Source organism: Macrotis lagotis, chromosome 1, assembly GCF_037893015.1.
Source record: "Macrotis lagotis isolate mMagLag1 chromosome 1, bilby.v1.9.chrom.fasta, whole genome shotgun sequence".
NCBI classification, from domain to species: Eukaryota; Metazoa; Chordata; class Mammalia; order Peramelemorphia; family Peramelidae; genus Macrotis; species Macrotis lagotis.
Window position 1 is genome coordinate 128,574,892 of NC_133658.1, and position 24,609 is coordinate 128,599,500.

At 36.2% G+C, this 24,609-nt stretch overlaps 1 protein-coding gene and 1 pseudogene across 1 annotated transcript in view; one reads left to right on the top strand and one right to left on the bottom strand.

The window, feature by feature from the left end:
• The window catches only part of ANTXR1 (ANTXR cell adhesion molecule 1), a 303,869-nt gene that overhangs the window by 20,698 nt on the left and 258,562 nt on the right, over positions 1-24,609 (bottom strand). The gene's annotated exons all lie outside the window — the stretch shown is intronic.
• Positions 283-23,025, top strand: LOC141493604 (activated RNA polymerase II transcriptional coactivator p15 pseudogene; annotated as a pseudogene).

Sequence of the window (24,609 nt, forward strand, 5' to 3'; positions counted from 1 at the left end):
TAAAATTAAGTTTTTACAAAAATAGAGGCACTTCAGACAGTAAATGGGGTTACAATAAATTAGCATTTCTTGCTTATTTGCTTGTTTGCTTCTATCCTGTTAAATATTAGAGGTTTTAACTATTTATTTTGCTTGTTTAATTATTTGTGACAGTTATATCTATCATTAAAACATTAAGTTAGAAATTGAACAAAAGAAGCCAAGACAAACATTGGGACATTTGGACCATATAATTAGTCTAAAGATCACTTTACAGGACATCATTTTTTTTTGCTAGCTAAAATGGAGGAGAAGGGCCAAATGTTTTCAGCTGCAACAGATGCCAGCAAATTTGAATCAGTGTTTTGGTAATAGGTTGCTAAGAATCCTGGAAGCTTCCAAATATTAAATTGCTTTTTGCAAACCAGCTTTATGACCATGAACATGGTTTGATTCATAATCTTGACCTCTTTTTACCTCAGCTTCTTAGTTCATAAAGGAAAATCAAAGCTGTTGATTTATAACTCAAAACTCAGGGTGTTTAAAGAAATTCATGAAATTCATGAGGACTTGGGGATCCTTGAGGGTTTAATGGAGTTCAAACTTAGGAAAAGTGATGAGGGAACAACATGATAGACATTAAGCATTATGATATTCCTTCTAGGATACATGATGTAGAGCAGGGCTCAGGAAATAGCTGGAGGGAAAAGGCAAATGGAGGGAAAGATAAGGGCAGGGTAGGAGAAAACACTGAATCAGCTATAAAGGTGGAAATATGGAATTACTTCTCACCCACATTAACTTTTATGCCTAGGATGGTAAGTAGCTATCTGAATGCAATACAGCAACTCATTCCTGGGCTTTTATCTAAATAATTCTGGGCTTTGGTTTTAACCTCTACTTTAAGATTCTCTAGGACTAGACTCTCATATCTAATAATTTCTTACAGCTTTCATATTCTAAACAAAAAAATCCAACAACCTAGTACTTGATCACATATAACTTTGAACTGTTCTCTAGTTGTTTCCTGTATGTATAAAATGATTCCACAATCTCCTCTGAGTTCTAGATTTCTTAGTTGGAGGCTGATCGCCCTTCTGCAAACTTTCTAAGAGTACTTTGTCAGGACCTCTTTGCTGCCCTCATTGACCCCTAATTGGTATCTTCATCCCCCCAGTAGAATGATTATTAAGATTCTTGAGGAAAGGGAATATGTTATATTTTTTACAAAAATAGACTATAAATGGTGCCATTGACTAGCACAGTCTTGAAAATAACAGATGCTTAATAAATGTTTGCTGAATAGTCACATACAGGTCCACACTGTTCTCTAATTGTGTTCTGTCTTTAAATTTTAACCAAGCATACTGTGAGCTTACTATGCATTATCCTTCTCTTTGTAGCATACTTGGTACTCAACACAGTGTTAAAGAACTGATAAATGAAACTTTGTTGGATCACTAAGTGATAAACCCAAATGTCATTGCTGTGGGTTTTAACCCTGGAAGGTTAAACCCTTACAGATTTGAGTTTTAGAAACATGACTTTTCTATTCACATTGAAGCTTCATTATGACTTCCTGTATCCCTATTCTTGAATATGTTACTTAGACTTAAACTGTGCTTTTTGGAATTCGAAAAGACAATCTAGGTATCACAGGAAAATAATACTAACCAATGGATGTAGTGGGTTGCTTTCGTGCATATAGTCTTATATCCTCATAGACCAGGAACATTCAGAGAACTTTATTTAATCATGGACAATGGTCCCTTTGATGGTGAAAAACTTCTCATTATTCACTTTGAGGGTTTTGTCCTGGGTCTGATGATGATGACCATTGACATTTGCATAGCAGTTTATAGATGCAAAGCACCTTATTCAATTTATTTTCATAAAACTAGCTTTTAGCTATGTAATATAGGATTATAAATAATTTTACAGATGAGAAGACAAAGACTGAAAAGTTTACTCTTCTTGTGGAAGAGATGAAAACATTTGAACTAGATAACAATACAACCAGATGATCAAGAAGTGGTTGAATGGCTGGACTCAAAGAGCAGTAGGTAAAAATACCCTGTCAACTTGACTGAAAGTCTTCAGTGCCCTGGGGATCTATGCTTGACCCTGTGTTGCTTAATATTTTTGTCAGTGATATGGCTAAAGATATAGTTAACCTATAAATCAAATTTACAGATTTACTATAAGAATAGTATATATACATATACATATACACACATATATGTATATATGTATATGAATAGTAACAAAATGGATGACAGAGTCAGAATCCAAAAAGACACTGATACTGTAGAGAATTGGGTTAAATTAGAGAACAATATAAAATCAAATTGCTTCATTTCATAAAGTAACTTCTCAAGTATAAAAATAGAGGAGTCATGATTAAATAGCTATATTTTTTGAAAAAGATTTGGATTTGGAGGTTTTAGTGGATTTGGAGCTTAATATGTCAACAATGTAGTATAGTAGCCAAAAACCAAATGTGATGCTGGGCTTCAAGATGAGAAGCAAAACTTCCAGGAATACAGAGGTGACAATCTGTATACACTCTTACCTCCACTAGACTATACTACTCAAAGGAATTATGCTTTCAGATTTGTAGCTGATATGAAACATATTCTTATATCTTCTAGGCTATCCAATCTCTCTCTCTCTCTCTCTGCTTTTTCTTTCTATATACATTATATCTATATGTTTTATATATGCACATACACACATATATACATAAAAATTTGCTATTGGGTTTGACTAAGTTTTTTGGTATTTAGTATTCTCTAGTTGATTTGTAGAAAAAAAGTTATTTGCATTAATAAACTTGCATACACCATCTTTCCCTCTCCGTTATCATTGAAATGACCAAACTAGTATGTTAGACCTGAGTTTGAGTTTGTGGCATGACAGGGGAAGAAATGAAAATAGTTGTGGGATGATTGTATCCAAGAAATTTGCCAGTGATGAGCTCATGGGTTCTGTATATTATGAAACATTTGTTTGGGTATTAAACATGCTCAGTGTAGAGAGAGACCATTCTCAAAAAATTAACAAATAATTCATGTCTTCTATGTCTTGAACAAAACCGTTTCCTATAATGGGTTCATCTAAGGAAAAGAGATTTTTTGGGGGGAAAGTACCATATTAATCAGATGAGAAACATTAGGTAACTACTTAACTGCTTTGGAAAAGTACCTGTGCTAGCTGGTTTATTGCTGTCATCAAATGGCTCATCTGGGCCCCTCATTTATGAACAGTTGGGAGTTTTTGCAAGAGTTTTGGTGGGCTAGATGTTTTGAATTGGAAATGCCATTTTCCATAGAAACAGTGTTATTCACAGTAGTTGGCTTCTTGGCTCATCTCCCATACTGCTGGATGCTGAACACGTAAGCAGAATACTCAATTCATCTCCTGGCTTCAATTTCTGTAGTCTGGGTAAAAGACTGTGGGAACCATAGAATCTCAGAATCTCAGAGTTGGAAGGGATCTCAGAAATTATCTAATTCAGCTTCTACCTCAGCTGGAAATTTTCATTGCATTATACCCCAACCAGTAGACATGTAATCTCTGTTTGAATAGCTCTAGTGACGGAAAATTCACTTTAGGTAACAAGAGGTGGTACAGCGGATCGGATAGAATGCTGAGGTTATGATCAGGAAGATCAGTTTAAATCTATCTTCAGACACTTTCTAGCTTTGTGACCTTGGGCAAGTTGCTAAGTCTCTCTCTGCCTCAGTTTATTAAACTGTAAAATTGAGATAATGATATCGGGATAATGACAACAATAGGATTGTTGCCATAGAGGATTGAGGATTAAATGAGATATTAACACAGTGCCTTGCTCATAGTAGGCACCATAGACTTTGTTCCCTTTCTTCCTTCTCCTGAAGTTAATATTCTCTTTTTGGATAACTTTAATTGCTGGTATCTTATTTTTCTTTCATTGAGCTATTCTGCCTCCTAATTTTGTCTTCTGGGGTTAAGCAAAATAAAGTAAAAAATTCCACTAAAATATGATAGCACTTCAAATACTTGTAGACTAATTATATTTCTACTACATCTTCTCTTTTCTAGTTATTTCTGATAGACTTTTGTCTTTGTATTTTAAGCACCCTAGAATAGTAATATAATTTAATGAATACTTACAATAATTAATATTATATTTATGATAATTATAATAATAATTTAATAAATGCCTGTGGGTTGAATGGTTGGTTGGTTGTATGGCATGATGTCCAGGTCCTTCATGCTTCTGTTATTGGGTGTGTTCTAGCTTGTCAATGTCCTTCCTAAAAGGTTCACCTAGAACTGGACATAACATTGCAGATGTGGTCTTACCAGCACAGTAGCAGATCGTTGCTTCCATCCTTCTGAATATTATGGAGACTAATATCCCAAAAGCTTTTTGACCACATGTCAAACTTGTGACTCACAAACTTGAAGTCTTCTAGAAATATGCTATTTTTTAAAACTATATTCCATTATCTTGTGAGGCAGTATGGTATAGAACCAAGAGAAATGGCTCCCATATACATAGCCTTATCTTGGTTCTTTCCCTTTCCATCAACTTCCATATTCAATTAATTGTCTGATCTTATTAATTTTACCCCCATAACAATTCTTGGATTTATCCTTTTCCCCACTTCTTTCCTCATCTGGATTAATGGGCTAGTCTCTTTCTTCCTCTTTCCTCTGTTCAGCTTATCTTCTTCAAGGCTGTCACAATCATTCTCCAAAGGCAATGTCTTGGTCATTTTACTTCCTTGATCAAAAGACTTCAGTGGTTCTCTATTGCCTCCCAGAGAAAATATAAACTTTTCAGCCTAGCATTTAATATCCTTCACATTCCGACTCCAATCAACCTTTCCAGTTTTATTTCACATTTCTCCTAATCTAATTCATTAAGCATTTTAAAAAAGTGCTTATTAAGAAAAACACCTCATCCTAAGCATCAGGGATATAGAAATTAGATGGAAAACAGCCCATTCCCTAAAAGGCTTACATTTTTCTAGGACTGGAGAGATATAACATTTTCATGTTAGTTAGTCATCAAATATTTGTTAAGTGCAAGATTCTATGATAATGCTGGGATACAAAGAAACGTGAAACAATCCTTTTGTCATTGAGAAATTCCCAATCTAATAAGAGAGACAATATGAAAATAACTCCATTCAGACTGGCTACATGCACAATAGATTGGAAATAGAGGGAAAGTACTAGAGTGCATGCTTTCTATGATCTAGACAACAGTACTAACAGTACTCACCATTGCTCAGATTATGTGTCATCTCTTGCCTTCATACAGTTACTCAAGAGTCATTATCCATGCCTCCTAAGTGCTTTCTCCTTAAATCTGTTTTTAAGAATCCTTATTTTCTTCAAGACTCAGACCTGGTGATATCTACACATAATCTTTTCTGGCCTACTCAGTTATTAATGGGGTCTTTCACTTCAAACACCCCTTTATTCATTTATCTTTGTGCACATCTTTAACCCACCAGGTATCGCTATGTCAAACTTCAAGGTTCTGACAGCTTAACTTTTATTTTTACATGGCCAATATTGGGCATAGTTATTTGTACTCAGTGCTTAATAAATGCTAGCTAAGTGGTTTGAAAATCACAAGATCACGAGAGGAAATGGAAATTTCTTAAATCACAAAGGCATCAGGAAAGGCTTCTTGGAGGTGATATTGGATTTGGATTTTAAGAGGCCCCTTTCAGAAACAAGGCATAATATGGTCTAGCAATAGATGAAGATTTTTTTTTTTTTGGCAGAGATGTCAAGGGGCTCAGATGTGGATTTGGCGTAGTTGGATGACATTAAGAGATTTGATTTCAGAGAATGTGATGAAACAGTTACTGAATCTCCCTTCCATAGGAATTTACTTTTGCTTCATATGTTGCCTTTCCTGTGACTCCATGTTGATAATTTCCTTTTCCAAAGGAACTCATATAGCACTTTAATTTTGTGCTTCTCTGATGTACCTACACGTTGTTAATCCTGTTTGTGTTTTTTTTCTCTGCTAGCTCCAAGTTTTATCTCAGTTTTGTGATTTCCCCCAATGCAGAATATAGTAATAATGGCTGTTTTTTGTGTGAGTTAATACTTATACTTAAATATATTTGGAAGGCATGTGATTGGTGCAAATTATACATTCTAGAGGATATAATGGGCTCCCTGGAACAATGTGGTGCATACTACCTCCATCTAGGTGGGATAGTGAGATTTCAGTGTAATGATGACACAAAAATGAGGACATGAGTGCTTTGGGCAGCAACTCTCCTACATAAATACACTTGAACCCACTAGTGGTTTACCTCCATGGTCTTATTGGAATGACTTCTCAAATATAAAAGCTAGGAGCAATTTGATTAAATTTTTCCTCTCACTGACTATACTGCTAACCTAGACTAAAGCATTTCAGGAACTCTGAAAAGATAAAGCTAGAACCTGAGATTATGAATGACTTCTGGATTGACTGTGGTTGCTCTTATCTATATTGCCAAAGTTTGTGTGTACTCAATCTCACTTCTTCCTACTCTACAAAAGTGGATCTGGGGGGCAGCTAGGTGGTGCAGTGGATAGAGCACTGGCCCTGGAGTCAAGAGTACCTGAGTTCAAATCCGGCCTCAGATAATTAATAATTACCTAGCTGTGTGGCCTTGGGCAAGCTACTTAACCCTATTGCCTTGCAAAAACCTAAAGAAAAGAGTAGATCTGGATGAGAAGTGAGGCAAATGGTGCAGTCATATAATTTTAACTGGATTTGGAAAGTGGCAAGTACAAAATGGCCTTCCAAATCTGAAAATGCCTGTATGAAAACTGAATTATATTCTTCAGTTTGCATAATACACTATGATCTTTCAGAGAGACAAGGACTCTATCTTCCAAAACATGCAAAACCACATGATGAGGTTCTGCTTTATCTTTATCATATTATCATCTCTTCCTGGTCCTTTGTTCATTTGGAGAATAGGACTGGGAAATTCTCCAGTAGTTGCTCTGGCATTAGCTGTTCAATAAGCTAAATAAAACTCTGAGAGTGAGGAATACAAGATAAGTTTTTGAGAATATGAATGGACTCTTGTGAAGTGGAAGCCATGTGGTAGTGAGGGATCCCTATATAAGCAAATGATCACTAATGCTTTGTCAGTTTTATGAGATGTTACAATTGCATTATTCCCCAGGTTTTCAGTGTCTACAGTACCCCTTGGCTGACTAGATGAAAGACTTAAAGACATTTCACTGAGAATTAAAAGTAGAGGGGACATTAAATGAGTCCAGTGGCAATTACATTGGCTTCCATTCTTATCTAGGAGGCAGTCGGGTGTCAAAGTAGATAGAACATTGAGTTCATAGTCAGGAAGACCCAAGGGGAAATCCAGCCCAAGAAACTGTAAAGTAAGCTGTGTGACCTTGAGCATGTCATTTAACTACTCTCTGACTCAGTTTCCTCAACTATAAAACTATAATATTAGCATCTATCTCCCAATGTCATTTTAATGATCAAATGAGATATTTGTAAAGTACTTTCCTTCTACCCTCTTCCCCTTCCCTTTCTTTTCTCTTTTCCCCTTTTCCTTCCTTCTTTCTTTCCTTGATCTTCATAAATATTAGATCAGAGATTTACACCTCATGTTACAATGGAGATTTCCATTCACATGTGGTATTATCTTCGTATAAGCCATAGTCCCATATACATTTCTTCCACAAATTGAATTTGGTGGAGGCAGGGGTAGGGTAGAGAGAGAACTTGCTCTCAAGGTTACTTTTGTTATATGTAACTCCACCTTTATAGAATATAGCACCTATCTTTGTTTTTATGAACATCCTATGCTTTTTTAAATCATTCTCATCCATATTTATCAAGGTGCATTCATGCAAACAGTGCCACAACCAGTACATACAGTAAGTGTGACACAGATTTTGAGCAGTTTTAACTTTGCCATCCTCTAAACTTGAGGACAGAACAACTGATGGCAGATGTGCTGTCAATGGAAACCAGGATTTGGCAGATCAATCACTTTGGCAGAAAATCCTGTAGACCATAAATTTCAATGACACTCAGCATCAGCCAGGTCTTCTAGAGATGATTCACTAACAGGAAGTAAAAGATGCCTAGACTGAAGTTTTGTGTATGCTCTCTCAAGAGTTGCAGTCTCCTTGACACTCCTATTGAATCTCTTCACATCTGTAGTTTGTACCAGTTGGTCCATCTCTGCTGTGAGAGCTCAGATATCAGCCACATAGGCCTGTCTAAAACATGATATGTTTTTTGAGGTCATGTATGTATTACAACATCTTCTGTTATATCTAGCCCTATGAATACAAGCACAGGATCCCATAGGGAAATCAAAGTTTATTAGCCCCTGCCAATTTACTTTCACCCTTGAACAATAGCAATAATGATTTTGTCATATATTTGTCACCATCTCAAGTCTGTGAAGCTATATCTGTGGTCACAGACACACTAATCAAGGTGACTCAGTTCTTCCTCTTTTCATCAAATTTGACACTTCCAGAAATATGTAATTTTTCAGCTCTACATTTGCTATTCAACCTGATCTCTGACTGAGTTGCTCATTTATCTCATACTTCTTCACAGTACATTCTGTTGCAAATGTACAGATTTACCTTTTAATCAACCAGATTTACTTTTCAACCAATTAGAAAGAATACTAACCTAACTCTTGAAAAGAATCTCAGGTGTTCTGTATCACATCACCCACTAAGATGATTGGATTAATCTGTGATCCATATGTCACTATGGAATTCTACTCTAGTAAATCATTTAATTGGTTCATACAAAACATTTCACTTAATGCAAACTGGTTTTCTACTCCTGTTTTTTCACAAACATATTTCATACTGTGATTCTCCTTGTTGATAATTTCTCAGGCTTATTTGCAACACAGTGTCCTGGTAGAATAGAGGTGACTGTACTAAAAGAGAATTCAAATAACACTCCTCTTCTGGAAATCCTATATGTTTGAATACCAGGCCATCTAGTTGCTCTAAAATGCACACTTTTAGTATTACTAAGAAATCGATAGACTCTTCCCATTCTCGTAGGTACTAAGACATTTCAGTTATAGTTAACAATCAACTATTTGTGCTTCCCATTAGTTTCCAGATCAAAAGGTCCAAATTTGGCAGAATAGTGTCTATCTTTGACAAGTCCATCTCAATCCCAAATCATATCCATTGAACAGTTGCTTACCCCTAGTAAATGAAGATAGGCAGGACTATATAGTCTGAAAAAAACCACAGATTTATGGACCAAAGAAGCATCTTTTAAAATTAACTATACCTGGGATGCCTATGAGCCTAAGGAATAAAATATGAGAACTTGTATATAACTTGCATGTTGCAAAGTTAGTAGAAATCTTCTACTAATCATATCCCACGAAATGATAGCCCTTAGCCTTGGGTTCCAAAAAAGGCTTTCTAGGCAAAAGAGTGTGGGATGGGAAAGCAACAATATCTCAAATGGATAGCATGTTACCTTTGAAAAATAATGCTGCCTTGGACTGACTCTTTGTGTGAAACAAAGACTAAATATTTGAAATACTTCTGTCTCTCTGTCTCTCTATCTCTGTTTCTCTCTCTCTCTGTCCCTCTCTGTCTTTCTGTCTCTCTGTCTCTGTCTGTCTGTCTGTCTCTGTCTCTCTTTGTCTCTGTCTCTAGTTCTGTGAATGTAACAGTAAGGGGGAAAGGGGGTAAGAGAGAGACATCTCTGCCAAATTTGGACCTTTTGTTCTGGAACCAGATTACATTGTTCTGTGTAGTCCCTGAGGTCTGTTGCCTAATGAATTGCTGGCTTTGGCCTTTGAATGGTTTACTCATTACTTTCTCTGTGATTCCCTGGAATGAGACTTTGTGCTTGGACCATATTGTGCCTAGAGAGGAAAAGAATTAAGTGGGGGGGGGATATGATAGCTGCTTTCAAGTATTTGTTGAATTAAATGTTTTTCTCTCAGAGGGTAGAGATAGGATTAATGGATGGAAGTTATAAATTTCTTCTTGACATGAAGAAAGCCTTTCTAACAATTAGAGCAAATATTGTCATTTCACCATGATATTTTTTGCATCTGATCTTTTTATCACCCTACTTCATATCACTTGCCAAGAGGTTTATTACCATACCCTTCTAATTGATCTCCCTGACTCAAATCTCTCCTTACTCTAATCCTTCATACAGCTGCCAAAGTGATTTTTTCTAAAGAGAAATGATTATTTTTCTCATATTAAAAACAATTATTGAATTAGTATTAAAATTTTTTTTTTACTCTTCCTATTTCCTCATTTAGAAATCAGTCCATTAAAAGTTATTCAACCAGCATCTGAAGGACATTGCTGATAATGACATCAAATTAATTTTCTCCTCAATCTTTTGTAGATCTCACCCAAGTGGGGAAGCCCATTGTGTTTTACTCAGGCTTGATTGCCTTTGTCTAGATTGCCCAGGGCTGAGGGTGGTCTAGGAATAAAATGACAATCATGGCTCCCAGCTCTTCATTAGAATAGGCCCCTTCTCATTAGAATACAATATTTATAGTAATAATTATAATTTTACATTATAATCTATTATATTTATATTCTATTATTTATATTAGAATTTATTTATTTTATATTGTAATATTTACAATAATAGTAATTTATAATTTATTTATTTATAATATTTATATAATATTAATTGTTAACCTATCAAAGTTGATTGCTGCCTAGGAACACCCACTCTTCCAAGGGCATATAAGCATCAAGAAGCTGCCATGGTATGCCTTTGGTTTATGAAAAACAGTCAAATTTCCATTCAGTAATTATATTTGTCATATTAATAAAGTGATTAATTATTCAGAAATTATATATTTCAAACATATATATATATCACATCTAAACAGTAAATTTCAGTGACTTCCTATTGCCTCCAAGACAAAAAATTTTCCTTTCTTTGGTTTTTGAAAGTCATCACAACCTGGTTCCAATTTATATATTATTTATCTTTCTACACTTTATGGTCAGTCAGTTAATCAATAAGCGTTTATTAAGCACCTATTTTGTGCCAGGCTAAGCATAGGGGACACAAAAAAAGATAGTCTCTGCTCTAAGGAACTTAAAAAGGAGCTCATAGTTTAATGGAAGAGATGAAATGGAAAAAAAATCCATGAAAAGGAAGATAGAAACAGGATCATATGGAAATAATGAATAGAGCCATGGCATTCAAACTCAATGGGATTGGGAAAAGTTTCCTATGGAAGGGGAGAGTTTAGCTGGGACTTGAAGGAGGCCAGGGAGACTAGAAGACTGAAATGAGGAGGGAGAGCATATTAGGCATGGAGGACAGACTGAGAAAATGCCCAGAGCTAAGAGATGGTTTTGAGCACTCGCTTAAGAAAGAAAAGACTGATCGCATGTGTGTGTGCTTGCATGTGTGTATGTGTGTGTGTGTGAATGAATAAGAAAACTGTTAAGGTGAGGGATGGGGTGGGGTGGGAGAGAACTAGGTTTTGAAGGGCTGTGAACACCAGAGGATTTTATATTTATTTTATATTTAATATATTTAATATTTATATGTAATACTAGGAGTAATTCAGTCAAAATGGCTCCATTGTTCCATATATATGTATGGAACATATATATATATATATTTCTATATATATATCTATATCTATATCTATATATATATATATATATATATATAACACTTTACCTCACATCTGTTCATTTGCAAGGACATCCCCATTTCTAAACTGCATTCCTATGTCATCACCCCCTCTTAGAATCCCATGTTCCTCCTTCTACAGGAAATCTTTGCTGATCTGTCCACTATTATTGCCTCTCCTATTTCTTGGTAAAGTTTTGTGTTTAGAGTTGTGTGTGTGTGTGTGTGTGTGTGTGTGTGTGTGTGTGTGTGTATGTGTATGTATGTGCACACACACACACACACACACACACATATATATATATACATATATATATGTATATATATATATGTATCTGTGTTTGTATTATCTTTTCCAAGAAAATGTAAGCTACTTGAGTACAAGGATGGTTTTGGTTTGTCCTCACACAATATCTTGTACCTAGCAGCTGCTAAATAAAGATTGATTGATAATTGAATTGGAGACTTGATTCCTAAATGGCGATATTGCAGAGCGTGTATTTATTCAGGTAAGGATGGGACTTAATGTCTTGGGGGATCTCCTTTAAACCTGAAGATGTGTTGACTTTTTATTAATTGTTAATCACCTATGAATCCTTGGCATATGAAATTTATATCCACCTGTCCCCTGCCCCAACTGAAGATATGGCATTATTACCTGGAAGAGCTAGGCCATCTGGCCATCTAGCACACACCAATACACTCACTGATGCCACCTTTGCCAGTGAAAAACCTCAGGGTCCTGATTCAGGAAAAAATAAGATCTGAAATATGACTTGAAGACTCAGAATGATAAATCTACAAGGGAGGTACTTCAATGGGAGCCCAAAAGAGGTGGCTAGTAATGAAGTAATTGGGAGTAAACTGATGGGTTGGAGTCAAATTGTCCATTTAAAAATTTGACTTAACAGAATTTTTGGCCTAGGAAGCAGGAAAAAATTTACAAGTCATTTAAACTCCATTTAAGCTCCATATTTTTTAAAAATAATAATACATAGATCATTCTTCACTAACATTCTTTTAAGATGCCCCCTTAGAATGTAGAGATACATTTGGATTCTCTAAAACAATGACACTGATATAGAAACAATCTTTAGAAGGTGTCCTACTAATCTAAAAAACCCACAATGGTTTTTGAAATTGCTATCTGAGGACTAGCTTAGCTAAGTACAGAGACTCATTACCAAAAATCTGTCAACAGAATGATAAATTTTATCGACTACAGTAACTCTCAAAGAATTGAATGGGGAGGAATTGTTACTTGCATTAGTGAAGAGAGTACCCCCACTGACAAGATCGTTAATCCTTTAAGTAAATATTGAAATATATAGGTCAAATTATGGTTAATTTCAAGACTTTTCATATGGTTTTCAGCTAGCATGTAAAAAAGCTAATGGATTTAACTTCACCAATTCCTTTTTGTCCTTTATGTGAGCATCAGGGAAATTAAATTTCCAAACTGATATAAACCATGGATTTGATTGTATTTGTATTGGGAGGGGTGGTGATAGAACAGCTGTGTAAGTAGCAGAGCAATGTATTGTTAATATGAAGATTAAAACCTAAAACTACTCCAGAATCACTGATAAGCCTATGCATCTGACAGAAGAAAGGACATGAGCTAAGCAAGGATCTATTGGAGACTGATGGGAACAGGAAGAAGAAACCAATATAAGCATTTCTGTGGTAAATGGGAAATAAAAGAATCCTCTAATTAGTCATCTACTCCTCTAATTATTTTAGATGAGGAAACTGAATTCCAAAGAAATTAAGTGATTCTCCTAAGTTATCAATGCTATTTAAAGCTAGGACCTCAACTCAGACTTCTTCTTCAATCATCTTTTTACTATAACAAATTGTCTTTCATTTTGCCCTTATCCTTCTCGGGTGGAGTGTAAGTAAGGATCCTCAAAAGTTTCCATCTTTAAGCCCATTTTCTGAAACTGTGTCCATACTATACCAAATTACTTGGTGCAAAGCTACAGTGGAAGTAGTAATAACTCACAGTACCATAGTATTTGAAGATTTAGAGAAATTTATATCCATCACCTCTGTAAGGTAGCTAATTCAGATATTATCATGTCTATTTTAAACATATAAGAAAACTGAGCTTTAGTTAGTGATTTGTCCAGGGGCAGACAACTAATAAATGTCAGAATTAGAATGCCAACCAATATCTTAAGCCCATGTCAAATACTGTTTCCATTATAATACACTTTCTCAAGCTCCAAAGAATGAACAATTTTCTAGGAGGAGAGATGGTATCCTATCCCCATCAGTTAAAGCAGTGGTAGTCAGCCATGACTTCCTATCAGGATAGGCAGAGTTTGAGTAAAGCATATTATATAGCTCCAGTGTGAAGCAAATTGACATTCATATTTTGACAACAGGGGAAAGGGAGTCAAGGTGGTAGATTAAGAGAGAGAGCATTTTTACCAAGCTCATCCAAAGTATCTTCTCTATAGCAATCTAGAAAATTTTCCAGATTGAATTCTGATCAAGAAAACTAATGAAACATCACAGTGAGTCATTTTTTTAGCTAATGGCAGCATAGGAGGATAGACATAGGGTTGGGGTTGACAGGAATGTAGTGCAGGGAGGAAGCAGAAGCAATGGAGAGGAGCATTTTAGCACATAGGAATAGTAAAGGGTCTGAGATTGAACACAACAGCTAGAAGTACTGGGGTAGAAAGAGATTTCAGGTTATGCCTGGAATAGTAATGGGTACCAGCAGACAACTTTGATGCTCATTATTCAGTTCCAGGCCATCATTCCAGAATAGAGAGGATGGGTCTAAGTTACAAGGGAAACTCAGTTCTAAGTTCTAGTCCTACACAGAAGCCTATGGTCAAAAAACTAGATCAAGAAACCAGTATGGAAGGAGAGTCAGTTTTTTTTTCTGAACCTGTAGAACTTCTCAGTGAACTAACAGTGACTGAGTCCAGCAGCAGCAGTCCACTGAAAATCAACGGCTCACAATCCAACCAATGCAAAGTTAAGTGAGGAAGTTGCAGAGTTGATACCAGGACATCAGTGAACAAATGTTTCACCAAATTACACCACCTTAGAACCACTGAAAATTAGCGGATCCCTAGATTAAGCTGTGGAAACAGCAGAAGAACATTAAAATGGAGAAGCTCAGTTCATACATCCTTCTCTCCCATACATCAGAACTGATCAGAGGCCAGCATTAACCTAAAGTCCAAACTTAAGAAGTAGGTTTGAATAATGAGTAACTAAAAAATAGACTCTAATCATAAAGAGCTACTATGGTGACAGAGAAACTCATGACACAAACATAGAAGACAATGACTTAAAAACATCCAGAAGCAAAATCTCAGACTGAATAAAAACCCATCACAAATTCTTAAAAGAGTTAAAGAAAGAAGATGGCGACAAGAAGGGATCGAGTCTTAGGAGCTCTCTGACAAAATTCATCAGCTAAGGACTCTAACTAAACTTTCGAGAGACAGAAGCCACAAAGGGACCAGTGAGGCAGTTCTCCTACTCAAGGTAACCTGGAAAAGAGCAAAAAGCCTCTGCTCCCCGGGATCGGAGAGGTGGCCTGCCAGAGGGGTGGCCCGCCAGAGCCAAAGAACTTCAGCCCCAGGGCACTGGGAGTCTCAGCTCACAGCAGCAGGTGAGTCTCCTGAGCTGCACCCTGAGGAGCACCGGGCACAAAGTGGGGGAACAGCGGGGGACCTCTGCCAGAGTGAGCACGTGGAGCCCAGCCCTCAGGGCACACAACGAGCAGCATGATCTTTCCCCAGCCCTGATCCTGGAAACAGAAGCAGGCAGAGGCAGTAAGCAGGAGCCCCCAGGGCATGAGCCCATTGAGCTGAGGGAGGGGAGTGAAGAGAGACTGTGAGATCCGTCCTCTGCCCCTGGAACAGGACTCTGGGGCTCTGACCACATTCAGATCCTGATCGCAGTCTAGGCCCCCACATAGAACAGCAGGACCCCCCCCCCCCCCCAACCTCAACCCTGTGGCAGAGGGAGGCGCTTATGGTCATTCACAGACCAGGAGGGAGGACAGAGCCTCACACATTGAGACCCTTGTGGGAGTGTCACAAAAGCTCAGGAAGTACCCCCAAACCAGGCCCAGGCTGGGAAAATGAGCAAGCAAAAAAACAAAAGCAAGACTATTGAGAAATATTTTGCAAATGAGCCCAAGAAGGATCAAAATACTCAATCTGAAGATGAGGAAGCACAAGTTCCTGCCTCTAAAGACTCCAAGAAAAACAGAAATTGGGCTCAGGCTATGACAGAGCTCAAAAAAGACTTTGAAAATCAAATGAGGGAGTTGGAAGACAAACTGGGAAAAGAAAGGAGAGAGATGCAGGAAAAACATGAAAATGAAGTCAGCAGCTTAGTCAAGGAAATCCAAAAAAATGCTGAAGAAAACAGCATGCTAAAAACCAGCTTAGGTCAAATGGATAAAACAGTTCAAAAAGTTATTGAGGAGAAGAATGCTTTAAAAAGCAAAATTGGCCAGATGGAAAAAGAGATAAGAAAACTCTCCGAGGAGAACAAATCCTTCAGACAAAGAATAGAATTCAGGGAGATTGATGAATTTAACAGAAATCAGGAATCAATACTTCAAAACCAAAAAAATGAAAAATTAGAAGAAAATGTGAAATATCTCATTGAAAAAACAACTGATATGGAAAACAGACTTAGGAAAGATAATTTAAAAATTATTGGAATACCTGAAAGTCATGATCAGGAGAAGACCCTTGACATCATTTTCAAAGAATTACTACAGGAAAATTGCCCTGATATTCTAGAAGCAGAGGGCAAAATAGAAATGGAGAGAATCCACTGATCCCCCAGAGAAAGAGATCCCAAAAAACCAACCCCTAGGAATATTATAGCCAAGTTCCAGAACTCCCAATTCAAAGAGAAAATATTACAAGCAGCCAGAAGGACACAGTTCAAATATTGAGGAGCTGCAGTCAGGATCACACAGGACTTAGCAGCAGCTACATTGGAAGCTCATAGGGCTTGGAATACAATATACTGGAAGGCAAAAGAGCTTAGAATGCAGCCAAGAATGAACTACCCAGCAAGGCTGAATGTCCTCTTCCAGGGAAAAAGATGGACTTTCAATGAACTAGGGGAATTTCAAAGGTTCCTTTTGGAATGGCCAGAGCTGAACAGAAGGTTTGATCTTCAGATACAGGACTCAGGTGAAGCATGGAGATTGGAGGAGAGGGGGGAAATATGAGGGACTTAATGAGGATGAACTTCATGTATTCCTGCATAGAAAAATGACACTGATAATATATGAACCTTCTCAGTTAATAGAGCAGGTAGAGAGAGCTTTTATAGTTGAAGCACAAGAGAAAGCTGAATTCTAAGATAAAATATGGTGTAAAAATGGAGTCAATAGAAAAAAAGGGAAATGGAATGGGAGAAAGAAAAAGGAGAGGGGGAATAGTCCAAGATATTTCACATAAGATTTTTTTTATTACAATGAGCTATTGCAATGATATGGAAGTGGGGAGGCAAGGGGGAATGAGGGAACCTTTGCTCTCATCAGAGATGGCTAGGAGAGGAAACAGCATATATACTCAATGGGGTATAGACATCTGGAGTAAGAAGGAGCAGGGAGCAGGGGGAAGGGGTGGGGATGTGAATAAAGGAGGAGAGGATGGACCATGGGGGGAGAGTGGCCAGATATAACACATTTTCTTTCTTACTTCTTGCAAGGGGCTGGGATTGGAAGGCCTGCCCAGGACCACAGGGCCAGGTGGATTCTGGGCCTAAGGGGTGGTATGGGGGCTCAGGGTTTCTTGGCCCCAGGACCAGGGATCTGTCTGCTGCACCACTCAGCTACCCTACAGCAGTATCAGAGTGAAAGGAGAGAGAAAATAGAGTACATAGTAGTGGAGAAATAAGAAAGGAGGGAGTTGTGATCAGCAATGGCAATGGTGGAAAAATATGGAAATAACTTTTGTGATGGACTTATCATAAAGAATGAGATCCACCCATGACAGAGTTGTTGGTGTTGGAACAAAGACTCAAGCACTTTTTTTGTTATTATTATTTGGGGGAGGGTACAGGGCAGGTGGGGCTGGATGGCCTGCCTGGGGCCACATAGCAGGGTGATCTTTGGGTGTCTGGGGCCGGATTTGGACCCAGGTGCTCCTGGCTCAATGGCCAATGCTCTGTCTTCCACCCAGCCACCCCTACTATTATTACTATTTTATTTTATTTTGGGTCTTTTTTTCTTTCTTTTTTTTTTTGGTTCTTGCAGGGCAGTGGGGATTGGGTGGCTTGCATGTCACACGACTGGGTGATTGTTGGGTTTACAAGGCTGGATATGGACTCGGGTGCTCATGGCTCCAAGGCTGGTGCTTTGTCCATTGCGACAACTGGCCATACCTACAATTATTACTATTATTACTTTTTTTTTATTTTAATTTTTTTCCTCTCCCCTTTACTTTTTTCGCCCAAGCAAGTCTATCTATATTCATGGGGGAGGAGGGGTATTTTGTTTACTTGTAACAAGAATATTTTATTAATGTAAAAAAACATTTGTACAAATTGAGAATAAAAAATAAATTAAAAAATAAAAAAAGAGTTAAAGAAAGCTATTAAAAAGAGAAAAAACATAATTTAAAAACCAAATGAGAGCAGTAGAGGGAAAATGGGACATATGCAAGAAAGTTATAAAAGATTGTAAAAAGAAAAAAGTTTTGTAAAAGAAATACTGAAGAAAATAACCTTTTAAAATTATAATCGACAAAATAAAAGCTAATGACTCCAAGGGGCATTAAGAAATGACAAAGATAGAAAAATTGAAGAAAATGTGAAATATCATGGAATAACAATTAAATTAGAAAAAAGATCAAGGAGAGATAATTTAAGAATAAATGAATTACATCAAAACCTTGAATAGACAAAAGAGTCTAGACATTTTATTTCAAGAAATCATGAAGGAAAACTGCCAACATATCCAAGAACCTGAAAGCAAAGTAGAAAGCTAAAGAATCCACTAGCACATTTTGAAAGAAATCCCAAAATGTAACTCCTGGAATTTTATAACCTAAATCCAGAACTCTCAGGGAGAAAATACCAAAATTAACAGAAAAGAAAGAATTCAAGGACTAACAAACCACAGTCCATTATCACACAAGATTTGGCAGACATCACTTTAAAGAAACAGAGGACTTGTAATATGATATTCCAGAAGGTTGTATTCCATAAAGCCAAAACTCAGCAAAATTGAGTATAATTCTACAGGGGAAATGGATAATTGATGGAATAGAAGACTTTTTCATAATTTCTGATGAAAAGCCCAAGCTTAGAAAATTTGACATTCAAACATAGGACTCAATAGAAATATAAAAAGGGAAACATAAGGGAAAAACAATAAAGGACTAAACAAGGTTAATCTGTTTACATTCTAACATGAGGCAAAGGTTTTATATATATATATATATATATATATATATATATATATATATATATATATATATATATATAAATGCAGCTAGGTGACACAAGAGATAGAACACTGAGCTTGAAATCAGCAAGACACATCTCTATGAGTTTAAATTTTCTCAAGATACTTAGTGGCTGGACAAATTGCTTATTTCTGTTTACTTCAGTTTCCTCTGCCAAGAAAACCCCCCCAAAATGGAGTCATGAGTTGGACACGACATAACAACATAACAGCAACACATGTAAATTTTCAGAACTCTATCACCACTGGGGATCTAATTAGAAAAAGTCTAATTAGACAGAGGGCCTGGTTGTGATTTTGTTATATTGAGATGAGCCAGAAAGAATAGAATAGAATAGAATAGCGGGGAAGAGGAATAGATGAGAGAGAGGGGAAGATAGAGGAAGAATGGGGAAAATTACCTTATATAAGGCAGACAAGGAAGAGTTTATACAATGGAAATGGGGGGGGGGAGGAGTGGGTCACACTTGAATATCACTCTTATCTGAACTGGTTGAAATAAGGAAGAATAAACATACATACACAGCTGGGTTCAGTAATTCATTTTACCTAACAGGGAAGCAGGAGGGAAAGGGATTAGGAGATAAAGCGACAGGATTAAAAAGAGAAGGAAGAGTATAAAAAAATAGGATGGAGGGAAATAAACAGCTATCAATCATAACTGTTAATTATGAATGAGATGAATCCATCCTCAAAATGGAAGAGGATAGCAAAATGGATTAGAATCTAGAATCCAACAATATGTTGTTTACAAGGAAAAAGCACCCTTGACATAGAAATATATACAGAATTAAAATAAAGAGCCTTCTCAGAATCTATTATGTTTCAGCAGAAGTAAAAAAGTCAGGGAGAACAATCATCATCTCAGACAAAACAAAAGCAAAAATAAACTTGATGAAAAGAGATAAACAGGAAAACTGAGTTTTCCTAAAAGGTACCATAAACAATGAATTGATATAAGTATAGAATCAACTGCCGGATCAACCCACTCTGAAAGAGGGTTATTGGTCATGGAAATGTTACCCTTTCTTTGAGATGTCTTTGAGAAGTGGAAGCAGAATGAACAAATGAACCAAGTGGTATCTCTTCTTTAGAACATTTGACTTATAAAAGTAAAGTTCTCCAAGTCTAAAAAATTGCCTAAGGCACTGTTTTATTTTGTTTAACTTAAGAGGTATTCAGACATTTATGTTGTTCTAAGTTCTTTGCCAAAGTGTATTAATAAGTGTATGACATTACTATTATGACAAAAACAGCTTGGATTTCTAGAGAACTAGACTTACCAACTACTTTTCCAAAACAACCTCCCTATGAGATATGTAGTGGAAGAATTAAAAATAATTTCAATATATAAGTATCATTCCATTTTTTTATAAATGAGGAAATTGAGACTTAGAGAGACTAAGTGACCATTCCAGCAACTAAATTGATTTTTGAGTAACTTTAATGATTTTCTGAATTTGTGTAATATCCTGGGTCCTGCAAATGGATAGCATTGCTGATATGATTCTAGGTAGAAGATGGTGATTAGGCCAATTTAATTTACACAGATATAAGTGACAAATCAAAGCATGGTGTTGTTTTTGTTATTTTGGGGGGTGATGGAGGCCTTTCTGTCTTCTCAACACAAATTTGTGGGTCAGAAAACTGACCATTGAAGCTACATGGACATATTCTACACTCAACATTGAATAAATAGAACAGATTTGCTGCAGAGGTCTGCTATAAGGTCTTACTTTAAATTTTTTTCTGTTTCCCACCCATACACTGTTAAAGTTTGTTTTCATAGACAGGATACTAAATTTTCATGTTTTTTTCCTCTATCTTTTTCAAGGAGTAACCATTCTCTTGAATGAGTTATCAATGCACCCTCATTTTAGAAAAAAACCCTCTCAAATGGCCACTACCTCATTTTATTTCATTGTTTTCTCCTTTCCCTGGATTACACTTGTATATCCTAGGCTGCAAAAGAGAGTAATCAATTAAAATTTTCTCTCTTTGTAATTAAAGGATACCATCTTTGTTGTTGCAGTTCCCCTCTAATTTCAATCTGTCATGCTTTGAATGGAAAACTTTCATTTTTTCTTCAGTTAATGCAGATTATTAGCACAAAAATCTTCAATACTTTCATGGATTACTGGTTTCATTTATCTCAGTACTTCATCAGGAAACTCTTTTTTTCCTCTGGAGAAATGAATTGACTGTATTTATTAAGTCATGATACTCATTTTTTATTCATATCTAACACATATGCTGAGGTTTTTTTAGTGTAATTCAGTTAGTAAATTTTCTTCTTAATTTTGAAAAACATATTGGGAGAAAAGTCCTCTGAAATTTCTCTTCTAAACCTTTCATTTTTCTGTTTTTGGGGGGGTTACTATGGCCAAATAATTTATCACTTAGTCCTTAACCTGCTGGTGATGAATCTTTGTCACTTAGGCCAATCTTTGGATAGTATAATCTGTTACTGGAATCAGATTCAAAACTTTTCAGGTGTGGCAGAGTCTTCCAGAGATTGCACTTGTTCTCTGGGCACATTGGCTCTTTTAATAGAACCAGGGAGGAAAGTGGGACTTTCATTTTCTATTTGTATCATCGGCCTCTTGCACTGGACAATAATAGGAATAGATGTCTAATAAGTCCTTGATGGCTGACTGAAGAAATGACAGTCAGTTTCTGAGAGCAAAGATGATCTTCACACCATGAAGAAGAGACACAAAGACAAGTAGGAATGTATGATAATGGGTAAGACGACTACAAATTGTTTGGGTAGGAATGTACATCTCTAGCTATTCTCTTTTAGTGTGGGCATAAAGGAAAAGACTGAGATTTAGAATAGGAGACTTATTATAAAGTTGTAGTTAAATATTGATTATGGTAATAATATTATGAATGAAAGATTAAAAAAGTTTTCATTATTATCTGGACTATGATATCCTATGATGAAAGGCATGCACTGTATTGAAAAAAGAAGGCACTTCAATACAGACATTTGTCTATATAACTTTTCATTACTATTTCATAAACTGTTAAATGGACTTGAATGAGATCAACATTGAGAATGTGATACTGGGAAAGAATGGACCAAATAATATCAAAGTTGTCCATGTGTATCTGAGAGTGGAATATGGCCAACAAACTTCTTCTGATTGCTGTCTCCAATATTGGGGAGTTCTGGCTCATTTAGTGGCTGTTGGTTCAGACTTAACATGGATGGATCTAACACCTTAGGACATATCTAGAAGTGAACTAGTCTCCTTGGTCATTTGGGAGCATATAATCAAATGCTAGGTGGCTCAGTGGAAAGAGTATCAGACTTGGAATCATAAAGATTCATCTTCCTAAGTTAAAATCTGATCTCAGATATTTGCTAGCTATGTGACTTTGGGAAGTCACTTAACCTTATTTGTCTCAATTTCTTTATCTGTAAAATGAGTTGAAGAAGTAAATGACAAAACATTCCAGGATCTCTGCTAAGAAAACCCCAAAAGAGCCCTGCCATTTCAGAGCTAATAGCAGAGTGTACATTGCAGGATTGGAGTGGTAATCAAATCAAAGGGACTAGTTTCTTCAAGCTCATCTGGGAGTGATTCCGATACAAAATTGACAAAAAAGGCAAAGAGAAAAAGCAAGTTCTTCTGGAAGATAAAGAAAAAAGAAAGAATAAAGTTCTAAAGTGCCAGCTTCATCTAAGCAAAACAGCAGCTGAGATGATCATATGTTCCAGATTGGAAAAATGAGATATATCAATATTCAAAACTTTAAAGAAGAAGTCTTAATTGATATTAGAGAATATTGGGTGGGTCAGGAAGGTGAAATGAAACCTGGTAGGAAAGGTATTTCTTTAAATCTAGAAAAATGTAGCCAGGTGAAGGAATAGATTTCTGACATTATGTGGTAAGAAAACTGTAAAATCAGAGGCATATGAAACCTGTACTATTTTAGTTGTTTTAATCAGTCTTTTTACATTGGTTTTTACATTTGTTATCTAAACAATTTGTTTTTCAAGCTATTGTATGTTTGGGTTGCAAATCAATTTATAAGATGAATCCTTTTTTTAAAAAAATGTGCTTTTAAAGTATATTCTAGGGCGGCTAGGTGGCGTAGTGGATAAAGCACCGACCTTTGAGTCAGGAGTACCTGGGTTCAAATCCGGTCTCAGACACTTAATAATTACCTAGCTGTGTGGCCTTGGGCAAGCCACTTAACCCCATTTGCTTTGCAAAAACCTAAAAAAAAAAATAAATAAAAATAAAAAAAATAAAAAAGTATATTCTGAGAGATGCTAGTTGTCTATATTTTATCAAAAAAGGAATGCTTTGCACCTACCCCTTGATGTGAAATAAAATCATGTAATAAAATCTAAAAAAAATATAAAAAAGTCTAAATAAGTTCATGAAGAAGTGAAAATGACTGAACATAACAATTGAGTGCTTGGTCACATTTTCCTGGGACTTCTTTAGACTTTTCTGGGCTCACTTTTTCAATCCCCATCTTCTGGAGAAGGTCCAAAATTAATCTCATTAACAGTGACAATGATTTTATCTGTTTACTCAAAGACAGCGGTTCTTAAGGTAGAGTTTGCAAGGAAGATCAAAGTCTGTTACAAAAGAGAAGTCTTTTTTAAAATATCACTTGTCCTCAGTTTTGGGATATGGCCTCCATTAAAACCCTACCTATACACTTCATCCTTGTATAGCGGTAACCCTCTCCTTTTCTTGAAGCCTCTGCCAATAGAGTCCAAATTCCAGTCTCAAAAGTGATTGAGGACTTGTTGACAGATAGAACCTTTATCATCGGAAGAACACCTAAGTTATATTTGAAAAGACTCATCACCAGAGAGTTGATTATCATGTGACCTTTTTTTTTTGGTCATGGCAACTCATTAACTTGCTTACTAAGTTATTGTAATGTTTTGGTCTTAATTGATTAGAAGACCCACATTATTGAAATGACAAATATTGGCAATATTGAGGTAGGTATTGGGATCTATATTAAATGATACAAAATAATTAATTTTTAAAAGAATAATACAAATATTTATCTAGATAAGAAGTTCTGTAAGGTATTCAGGCTTCTTTGCCACATAATAGAAAGTCATTTGCTATTCTAAATGGTTTTCAGTTCAATACATCATTAATAATTTCTCTGAAATTTCTTTTCTTGTGACATGGGATTTTTGACAACATCATGCATACTATATTCTGTTATGGAGTCAGGAGGGGGAATATTTTGCCCTTGTTATGACTCAGTTAAAGGGTTTATTGTGTATAATGAACTAGCATTCTTGAAGTGGAAGATCCCTTGGGCATAACTGAATGTTTGCAATATCCCTGACAAATTGGCATCCAGTGTCTTTTTGAAGATTTTAGTTACAGGTATTTTCATTTAAGAAAGTCCATTTCACTCTTGGGCACTTACTGTTTATTTATTTATTTATTTTTATGTTTTTGCAAGGCAAATGGGGTTAAGTGGCTTGCCCAAG